Below are 11,964 nucleotides of genomic sequence, written 5' to 3' on the forward strand. Positions count from 1 at the left end.
TTCCTCTTTGGTGTTTGAAGGACATCTGTGTTTCTCTCTGAGTCAACTCAAGGTAAGTGCTCCACTTGTTTGTGTATCCCCTCTGTCGTTGGTTATAGTGGGGATCAACAAGCGCTCACCCTGCCCTTCCCTAAGCAGGGCTTACTGCTAGGGTCAGGCAGGGATTAGGTATCCTGCTCGGCGATAGGTGCAGACCCTATATAGGGACGCTTAGGGCAGACAGAGTGACGTTAGATCTGCCTAGGGGTCTCCACTCCCAGCTTTCCTACTGTTCGGCTCCCTTCCCTTTGTGTTGCATTTAGTCCTTCCTACACTGTGCGTGACACCAATGGTCTGGGATGTGTGAAGCAATTTGGATCAACTCTAGCCATGGTATATTAAGCGATTGCACATGTTGCACGCATCTGAAAATCTGTCCACCGTGATGCCCAGTGGCCGCTGAAGATCCACCCAACCGCAGCAAGTCAATGCCCGCACAACTTTGAAACAAAGCTGCCGTGTCCAGTCTCAACTACAGATGGGCGAATCTGAACAGTAAAGTTCGGCATCTGTACCGAACACCTACTGTTCGGGTACAGACACCAAACACGGACTTCACCAGGAAGTCCGTGTTACTGTTCGGGTTCGGCACCACGAATGACAGCATGAGCCCACAGCAGTGACTGGAGGTAAAAAGTTTACCTCCCGTCATTGGCGTCGGCTGACGGGACTACTGCTCCCATCAGCCTACGCCTGCCGCCACTAATAACAGCAAGAGCAGGCGGTGGCTGATGGGAGCATTGATCAGCCAGTGCCTGCGCTGTAAATAAATCATTAAGGAAAAACGGTGTAGGTTCCCCTGTATTTTTGATAACAAACCAGGCAAAACTCACAGCTGGGGTCTGCAACCCTCAGCTGTCAGCTTCAGCAAGGCTGGTTATTAAGAATAGAGGGGTCCACACTCCAATTTTTTAAATTATTTAAATAAATAATGTAAAAAAAGGCATTGGGTCCCCCCATTTTTGACAAACAGCCAAGCTAAAGCAGACAGCTGGGGGCTGGTATTCACAGGCTGGTAAGGGGCCATGAATATTGGCCTCCTCAACCTAAAAATAGCAGCCCGCAGCCGCCCAGAAAAGGCGCATGTATTAGATGCACCAATTCTGGTGCTTTGCCAGGCTCTTCTCGCTTGCCCTGGTTCATATTTGTGGGGTTGATGTTTCCTTTGTATTGTCAGGTGACATCAAGCCCAGTAAGACACCTATCCATTACTAATCCTATAGTTGTATTGTAAATAAACACGCAGTATATATAAAGTCTTTTATTTGAAATAAAACAAAACACACTTTCACTTTTTTATTTTAAAATAACAAACACAGTTATACTCACCTAACGCCCATGCCATTGAATCCCTTATGTAGTAGAAAAAAAATAAAGAACAATAATATCCCTCACCTGTCAGTCGTTCTGTCCGACGCTGTAATCCATGTCTGGAGGATATACAGTTTTCAGCCTCTATTCTTGATAACCAGCCTTGCTGAAGCTGACAGCTGAGGGTGGCAGCCTCCAGTTGTGAGTTTTGCCCGGCTGGCTATCAAAAACACAGGGGAAACCACGCCGTCTTTTTGTTTAAATTATTTATTTACAGCACAGGCGCCGGCTGATAAATACTTCCATCAGCCGTCGACTATTCTTGCTGTTATTAGCGGCAGCAGGCATAGGCTGATGGGAGCAGTAGTCCCATCAGCCGACGGCAGCGACTGGAGGTCAAACAAGTACAATTCATGTTTTTTCACAAATAGAACATATACCTATGATATAGTCTATGGTGCTATTCATATCCATTTTTTTTGTCAGACCGAGTGGTTTGTACAAAGTTGAAGAGACTGCATGTACTGCAGCAATTTAATGGGAGAGTGCAAGGTTCTAAAAAACTTTTACAATGGGCAAATTGTGATAACTAGACGACTTGGTAAAAGCATTTGTAGAACGACAGGTGTTGCAGGGTGTTCTCAGTCTGAAGTGTTTATTATTATTAACTAACAAAAGTTGTTCAAGCAAAGACAACTGTTAAATCGATAACAGGGTCCTAGGTGGCAAAGGCTTGTTGATAGACGTGGGGAGCAAAAGCTAGCCCACGTAGTACAATCCTACAGATGAGCTACTGTGGCCAAAATGGCTGAAAGGGGTACAGGTGTTAATAGACTCAATGATAATGATAATATGTAGGCTGCAGGCGCACGTTGCAGTAATGACGTCTTTTTTGTGTGTAGTCACCAAAAACGCACCATTTTAACATAATTTTCTTCTACAGTTTTACTGAAATTGCGTAAAAAAAATCCTACTGTGGTGCAATGTGTGAATGCAGCCAAAGGAAAGGTAATTGGTTTCAGATCAGAGAGGGTCCAGCACACCCCACCAATCAGCTATATTCGGCTCCAGTGCTGTTCGGATGTAAACAGTGTACAGAGCCAAACCACACAACTCAGTAGCCGTGCACCCTTATGCTCTCATCTTTTCCAGATAGGATCTAGCTTAGCTCTAGTTAACACCTATCACTTGCCCAATTTATATGAGGCCTGGTAGGCACATAGAGAGGTGAGTCAGTAATGTTTAGCTGGCCACACACAGACCTATCTCGGCTGAACGCGCTGGTTTGGCAAAAGGTCTAATGTGTATGGGGCTGCCGGCCAAATGATGGGTGGGAGAGATGTGGATCAGGCATGTCTGATTTTGGACTGCCGATCACTTTGTTCTCCCTGATATAAGCCCCCGGCCAATGTGTCAGTCAGCAGCTTTCTCATAGAGAATACAGGAGCTCACCTCCTGTGTACGGAAGAGACGGCTCACATGGATGTCAGCTAAACGGTCTTTTGGCCGACAGCCATCTAATGTGAATTGGCGACTTTAAGGTCCATCCAATGAGATTTGTCCGCTCCATAGGGTTTGTATATAAAGCTCTGTATAAGACTAAGTTCAGACACATACACTGCTCTCTGCTGAATATTACATCTAAGTTTCTTCCAGAATCTCCAGAAAACAGGATTTCGATGGGAAACATGACCTAGCCAATCACTTCAAAGAAACCGATGTAGTCACTTTGGACACTTCTGGCCTCCGTCCTCACAGTATTCATCTTTTTACCTCCGGCTGCCTCTGTTGAGATTGGCATTCCTTTCCTACTGTTTCCAAAATGGCAGCCACAGGCGCCACAAATGGAGGCAGGAGGAACAGATCTCCTCATCTCAGCAGAGGGGGGCAGAGTGTATAGTGCACTCACGTTTCATGTCCAGGATGGAGGGTCACTTTTAGCACACAGTGTCCGTATACTACTTACTCACTTGCAGAGTTGGTGTACGGCAGCCTGTGTGACTCCGACAAGTGGACGGCGTGAGACCCCTCCTGGTTTATCAGTGGCGTTTCGGTCACTATGCAACACTCTGATTGGTGGAGCAGCCAACAGCCACTGCTGATCCACCAATCAGCGCTGCCGATGTTCACTAAGTACTGAAGGGCCTAACAGAGGATGATGCGCGATGTAACTGCAATGTCTGTGTCAGGATCCATCTAGAAAACACGGCTGTGTATATCACTCACCCTTCCCCAAACTGCATATACTGGCAGGTCTTACCGAGGGGACATAGAAAGTGCTATAATGATTTTCTGCTTGTTAGCGCAGCACTAGACAATAGACTTTAAAGTGTAACAGCCGTTTACATTTCATAAATCAATAATACACATGAAAATAGGAATCTTTGTAATATATCTTATCAGAGAGATCTGTTTCTTTCTCCATCAGGATGGATTATTAATTCTAAAAATTCTCAATTCCCGGGTAAAATCTGTATTCAGTGAAGACAGATTATTGCATTACTGAGATAAGAGGTGACAGTTGGTGCTGATAAGTTTCTATGTAGATGGTGGGAGAGGGGTTGAGGAAGGAGCTCTGCCTCTAGCTCTACTTGGACTCTGCAACTGTCATTTTCTATCTCAATAATGGGAAAGTCTGGGAGGAGGGAGAGGGATTGTGGAGCTTGTCACATTGTGAATGAGCAGACGAATATCAAGCTGGAGTTTCTCCGGAGGGTGCGCACCCACTGGTGATCACAGGCAAAATAGTAGAAAAAGGAAGTTCCCTGGCACAACCATCCAGGATATAATAAAATGAATTCTTTATTGGAAAAAAATGATTAAAAACATAAAAATAGAAACCTCAGAACCAGATGCATTTAAGGTGTATAAAACACTATTCATAGGATGACTCCCAGTAAAAAGAAAAGTTTAAAAAAAATGTAAAATTTTTTTTTTTTACAAATTATAAAGCTCCATCAGTGGAAAAATAAAAAAAAAAGTTATAGCTCTCAGAATAAAGCGATGCAAAAATATTTTTTTCTTTAAAATAGTTTTTATTGTGTAAAAGTGCCAAAACATAAAATAATGATATAAATGTGGTATCACTGTAATTGTACTGACCCAAAGAATAAAGATGCCTTATGAATTTTACCACATGAGGAACAGCATTAAAGAAAACAATAACAAAAAAATCCTGAATTGCTTTTTTTTAAATTCATTCTATCTCCCAAAAATCGGAATAGAAAGCTATTATAAAAGGTCTTGTGGCCAAAAATGGTACCAATAAAAATGTCAACTTGTCTCGCAAAAAACAAGACCTCACATGAGTCTGTCTGCAGAAGTATTGAAAAATTATAGCTCTCAAAATATGGCAATGCAAAAACTTATTTTTTTGCAAAAAAAAAGCGTCTTTTAGTGTGTGACAGCAGCCAAAAATAAAAATAAATATAAATCGCTGTAATTGCAGCAATCTGAAGGATAAAGTCATCTAATCACTTATACTGCATGAGGAGAGGTGTAAAAAATAAAGTCAAATTTTGATCTGCAATTGATTTGTTTATTCTGCCTCCCAAAGATCGCAGTAAGGCTCGGCTCACATTTATCCTGCGCTCTACGCTGAGCACATACACCGGGGTTTCCAAGTAATTCTCTGAAATGCGTGATTCAGATGGAACCCCCAGTGGAAAATTCCCTAGAATGAGGCGAATGGAGGCACTGTGGATGCCGTCTGGACTATGATCCGGCAATAACCGTCTTTTTAGGAGTGCATAAAAGTGTGGTCGGCAACAGTTTTTTGCACTTGTGAAAAGAAGTACTTAGCTGAATAGAGGCCAGATGCAAACCAAAGTAACTCTGCTGCATAGTGATTGGATTCCTTGGGGAGTTTCATCTGAATCACGTCACTTACTGGTGCAGCTCACAAAATTAGAATATCATTAAAAAGTTAATTTATTTCAGTTCTTCAATGCAAAAAGTGAAACTCATATATTATATAGAGTCATTACAAACAGAGTGATGTATTTCAAGTGTTTATTTCCATTAATGTTGATGATTATAGGTTACAGCCAATGAAAACCCAAAAGTCATTATGTCAGTAAATTAGAAATGTTGGCCTACTGAAACGTATGTTCAGTAAATGCCCTCAATACTTGGTCGGGGCTCCTTTTGCATCAATTACTGCATCAATGTGGTGTGGCATGGAGGTGATCAGTCTGTGGCACTGCTGAGGTGTTATGGAAGCCCAGGTTGCTTTGATAGCAGCCGTCAGCTCGTCTGCATTGTTGGATCTGGTGTCTCTCATCTTCCTCTTGACAATATCCCATAGATTCTCTATAGGGTTAAGGTCAGGCAGGTTTGCTGGCCAATCAAGCACAGTGAGGCCGGTTTCACACATCCTGATATTTCAAGTACCGGTAATCACGGTTCCGGAGATATCCGTGTCCATGTGTCCATATGAAACATCCGTGTGGCAACCATGTGCCACATCAGTACCACACAGACAGCCACTGGGGAAGCGCTACAGTAAGCGCTATTCCCCTGTGTGTGTGGTGCTGAACGCGGCTTTCATCCATTGTCCCCTGCTCTGCCGGCAAGCAGCGCGAGCAGGGGAGAATGAATCAAAGAAAAACACGGTGTGGGGTCCCCCCTATATTTTAAAACTAACCCGGCAAAACTCACAGGTGCAGGCTGCTATTCTCAGGCTGGTAAGGGGCCATGGATATGGGCCCCCCAGCCTAAAAAAAAGCAGCCCACAGCTGCCCAGAAAAGGCGCATCGGTGTTTTTTCAGTTTTTTTTTTTTTTATAAATATGCCAAAAAATTCTACATTTCTTTTTTTCAGTCAAGATGGGGTGTAGAGTGTACATTAATGAGAAAAAATGAACTTTTTTGAATTTACCAAATGGCTGCAATGAATCAGAGTGAAAAATTTAAAGGGGTCTGAATACATTCCGTACTCACTGCATATATAGCTTTGTTATTATTGAGATATATAAGCTGAAAACAATTTCCTGTTATGTCCATGTAGCGTAGGCAAAGTAGTATCCAGTTAACATGTGTTTATAAATATCCATATAAAGAACAGTAGTGAGTCTACAGTTACACAATATCACATGGCATAACTCACAGTGTACATGTAATAGGTCGGTACTGAACTTCAAGAAGATGCATTGAGCAGTTAGAAAGGAGAGATTCCGGGGCAACGTGCCTTGAATTAGCTCCTGAATCCACCCTCAGTCTTTACCTTTCCCCCACCCAGGGAAGAGGGGTGTAGGAGTGAACCGTAATACACCAACCAGACTAACAAGGTAATACGAACAGGGATAAAGGAAAATATAAATCCTAAAAATATATAAACATAAACAACAGAGGTAAGCAAGGAGGAGTGGAGGATGGGGTTAAACCCAAGTAGGAGTAAAAGGGGGATTATCACACACTCAAAAACTAGCAACAGTACTAAATCCACCAAACGCCTTCTCCAATAACAACCACCAATGACCTTATCTTCTTTCTGTATGTTACTGCACTGATAGCATTGTAAACATTGGTATGTGTCTTGTTTGGGAGTTCAGAGAAATTGCTGTTTCAGTAGTTTTTTATGCTTAAACCAATTCGTCCTTATGTTAGACGGATTACTAAAACATGGCAAGAAAGGTTCACAAAACTCATTAACCAATTGAGTAACCTTTTTGTAAAATACCACAGTCTTTTGCAAGTCTTAAGGTACCGTTACACTAAACGACTTACCAACGATCACGACCAGCGATACGACCTGGCCGTGATCGTTGGTAAGTCGTTGTGTGGTCGCTGGGGAGCTGTCACACAGACAGCTCTCTCCAGCGACCAACGATCAGGGGAACGACTTCGGCATCGTTGAAACTGTCTTCAATGATGCCGAAGTCCCCCTGCAGCACCCGGGTAACCAGGGTAAACATCGGGTTACTAAGTGCAGGGCCGCGCTTAGTAACCCGATATTTACCCTGGTTACCATTGTAAAAGTTAAAAAAAAAAACACACTACATACTCACATTCCGATGTCTCTCATGTCCCCCGCCGTCAGCTTCCCGCACTGACTGTGTCAGCGCCGGCCGTAAAGCAGAGCACAGCGGTGACAGTCAGTGCGGGAAGCTGATGGCGGGGGACGTGACAGACATCGGAATGTGAGTATGTAGTGTTTTTTTTTTTTACTTTTACAATGGTAACCAGGGTAAATATCGGGTTACTAAGCGCGGCCCTGCGCTTAGTAACCCGATATTTACCCTGGTTACAAGTGAACACATCGCTGGATCGGCGTCACACACGACGATCCAGCGATGACAGCGGGTGATCAGCGACCAAAAAAAGGTCCTGACCATTCCCTATGACCAACGATCTCCCAGCAGGGGCCTGATCGTTGGTCGCTGTCACACATAACGAGATCGTTAGCGGGATCGTTGCTACGTCACAAAAAAGCGTGACGTTGCAACGATATCGTTAACGAAATCGTTATGTGTGAAGGTACCATTACGCATCTAGTATGTAAAAGGATAAAAAGTGTAAATAAATGTAAGTTTGCTCAAGCTAATTTGTTCCTAAAGGATTGATGAAAACAAGGCAAGAAAGGCTCACGAAACTCATGAAGTACTGATTAACCTATCTGAAAAATTCTGCAGTGTCTTCTGATCCCTAATGTAAATTAAAGCAGTTTGCATATGGGGGCACAACATTGGACCCCATTGCGGTCCCTTGGGTCTGGATATAGAAAGTATCCAGGAATAGGAAGAAATTCTTAGTGAGTACAAATTCCAAAAAGTCAATTTAAACCTGAATTGTTGCAATGTCCAGCTCTGATTTAAAAAGACAGTTCCTCAACAGCTTTCATCTGTCTTATTTGTTGGATGGATGTTTGTAGACTATTGACATAAAAAAGGCTAGTGTGGTATCTTTCATGACCTGTCAGAGATCAGTAATACATTTCAGAAAAGCCCATGTGTCTATTAGGAAGTATTTTGTGGGTATTGACTACATGGGAAATAATCTTTTCTAATTAAATGGACAAAGAGGAGAGGAGGCATCTATTGATCGATCTAGAGGTGTTTATGAGGCTTGGAAAGGGTGTAAAAAGCGGTTTCACCCCTGTTTTTTGGATTCCTAGATAGACAGATAATAGATAGATAGACAGATAATAGATGGATAATAGATAGAGGATAGATGATAAATAATAATAGATAGATAATAGATAGATAATAAATAGACAGATAGATAATAAATAGATAATAAATAGATGATAGATAGATGATAAATAATAATAGATAGATAGATAATAAATAGATAATAGATAGACAGACAGATAAATATAGATAGGTAGATAATAGGCAGATAGATAATAGACAGATAGATGATAGATAATAGATAGATAATAAATAGATAGATAATAGGTAGATAATAGGTAGATAGAAAAATAGAGTCAATGCGAAAGCGGACTGTAGTGTATTTCTTGTTCCATGCATAGAAACCTGTGAGAACGGTTGAATTTAGATTTGTATACTTTTTTGTGGTGTCAATAGAACCTAATTTACAACTTACTTAGACAGAAGTGTGAAAATTCTCCCAATTACCAGAGGTGCGAAATATTTAGACCCTGAGTTCTTCCTGTAGAATTAGGAACCCTTTGGGCTATGCCACATACTTGCGTTTTTCTTTCTTCTAATCCTGTCGCTATTGTCGCTTTCTACACCCTGATGATATCAGTGATAATGCACTTTATTGTGGAGACTATCGGAGATGATGACAACTATAGTGTCTGTAACATGTATAGATTGTGTGGTCACCAGTACAGAAGGTCATTGTGCCACATTTACTTAAACTGGCTTTTTTTTTTTTGTCGATTTTAACATTTGCCTGCCTTGGAGAAAAATCTCAAAGTTTACTAATAACACAGTGCATGTCTTAATTTGCATCATTCTCTTGCAGTTTATGATGGTTTCTTGTACATGGAGAGCTGAAAATGGAGTTAATGTATGTTGGTGGTCTGGTGTCAGGTTTTATGACTTATGAAATAATGTACGGTAAACGCCTTTATCCTATCCGCGGGACGTGTCGCTCTCTTCACCTCTTCTAGCAATAAAATGACTCCCATATTCTATCACTTTATCAATAGTAAAACAGTGGATGCCTATAAATATTAGACATGTTAGATTTAATATTAAAGATTGAAAAAAATAATTTTCAGAGCAATCTATCACTAAGTTTTTGCTAAAGAATTAATATAAAGACAGAGATCCCAATTCCAGGCATGTGTCACTTAGTGGGCTGCTTGCTGTAGTTTTGATAGGATCCCTGTTTGGTCAGATATAGATGCAGCAGAGCTAAGTCATCTGGGCTGTGTCTAACCCTGCTCACATCCCTGATTGGCAGATTTCTGTGTACATTACATTGTCATCAAACAGCCAGCCAATCAGTGGTGGGAACAGGGTTATAAGATTAGCCTGACTAGCATGCACATGATAAATAGTCCCGCAGTGATAATCTCCTGCTGATAAAACACTGATTGTATTAAAACTATAACACAGCTTACTAAGAGATATATCCCTGCAATCAGGCTCTCTGCCTCCACATTATGCTGCTCTCAGATTAAAGAGCAACCTAGTAACAGATGCCCTGTAAAAAGGAGGATTTTAGACATTAATCACTTATACAAGATTTGGGCCTTATAAAAATTTAAAGTGGTGTAAAATGCTGAAAAAAAAATTCACAAACTATAGACTTGAATTTAAAAAAAAAAGAACTCTGAAAAATAATAAGTAATTGTGTTTTGTGATGTAATTTTCTGAGACTGGAAAAAAAAATGTTGTCAATGGGATTGAGCTGTATGAATGCTTGCTCTATGTGTTAAACTGTAGCTTTTATTGATACAATTTTGGGGGACATACCTTATGATGCTTGATCATTTAGGTCCCAATTCATTAAGCCTGGCAATATGAACAGCAGTTTTAATAAGTGGGCTCGCTGGAGTATGATGCACCTAATTCATTTAAAAGCACAAGCCGTGGGCAGCACTGTGGATCAGTGGTTAGCACTGCATGGTGGGTCAGTGGTTAGCACTGCAACGTGGCTCAGTGGTTAGCACTGCAAGGTGGCTCAGTGGTTAGCACTGCATGGTGGCTCAGCGGTTAGCACTGTTGCTTTGCAGCGATGGAGTCCTGGGCTCAAATCCCACCAAGGAACACATCTGCGAGGAGTTTGTATGTCCTCCCCATGTTTGTGTGGATTTCTTCCCTCACTCCAAAACCATACTGATAGGAAATCTAGATTGCGATCCCAATGGGGACAGTACAGATAATTTCTGTAAAGCGCTGTGGCATTAATGGCGCTGTATGAGTGAGTAAAATAAATAAATAAGAAAAAACAAATGAATTAGGCACATCTCTTGACTGGCATAATCCACCGCCAGCAGTGTACTCCAGTCGAGGACTGGAGTTCATTATTAGAAAAATGTATGATACCATAATGAATTAAAAGGGCTTATCTATTCCCTGTCCTGCCCATGCTTCATCTGTTTTGGCAAAGCTGGCCATGACTGGCATAAAAATGTAGCAAAATTTTGCTAACATATAAAGGTGTGTTACAACAGAGAACTGGCATGAATACCTTCATAAAATCAGGCCCTAAATATTGCATTTTTAGGGGAAGGTTGGTGACCAAAAACAGCAATTCTGGAATTATTGTTTTTCTACTTTCCATTGATCCTATAGATAGAAATTTTACTGTTGTGGTGATATCAAATATGCATTTTTTATTTATTTGTAACTAAAACACCATTTTGATTAATCATATATTAAAAAAATACAGTACAGACCAAAAGTTTGGACACACCTTCTTATTTAAAGATTTTTCTGTATTTTCATGACTATGAAAATTGTACATTCACACGGAAGAGATCAAAACTATGAATTAACACATGTGGAATTATATACTTAGCATAACAGTGAAACAACTGAAATTATGTCTTATATTCTAGGTTCTTCAAAGTAGCCACCTTTTGCTTTGATGACTGCTTTGCACACTCTTGGCATTCTCTTGATGAGCTTCAAGAGGTAGTCACCGGGAATGGTTTTCACTTCACAGGTGTGCCCTGTCAGGTTTAATAAGTGGGATTTCTTGCCTTATAAATGGGGTTGGGACCATCAGTTGTGTTGAGCAGAAGTCTGGTGGATACACAGCTGATAGTCCTACTGAATAGACTGTTAGAATTTGTATTATGGCAAGAAAAAAGCAGCTAAGTAAAGAATGAGTGGACATCATTACTTTAAGATATGAAGGTCAGTCAGTCCGAAAAATTGGGAAAACTCTGAAAGTGTCCTCAAGTGCAGAGGCAAAAACCATCAAGTGCTACAAAGAAACTGGCTCACATGAGGACCGCCCCAGGAAAGGAAGACCAAGAGTCACCTCTGCTTCTGAGGATAAGTTTATCCGAGTCACCAGCCGCAGAAATCACAGGTTAACAGCAGCTCAGATTAGAGACCAGGTCAATGCCACACAGAGTTCTAGCAGCAGACACATCTCTACAACAACTGTTAAGAGGAGACTTTGTGCAGCAGGCCTTTATGGTAAAATAGCTGCTAGGAAACCACTGCTAAGGACAGGCAACAAGCAG

This window comes from Ranitomeya variabilis, chromosome 8, assembly GCF_051348905.1.
Source record: "Ranitomeya variabilis isolate aRanVar5 chromosome 8, aRanVar5.hap1, whole genome shotgun sequence".
NCBI classification, from domain to species: Eukaryota; Metazoa; Chordata; class Amphibia; order Anura; family Dendrobatidae; genus Ranitomeya; species Ranitomeya variabilis.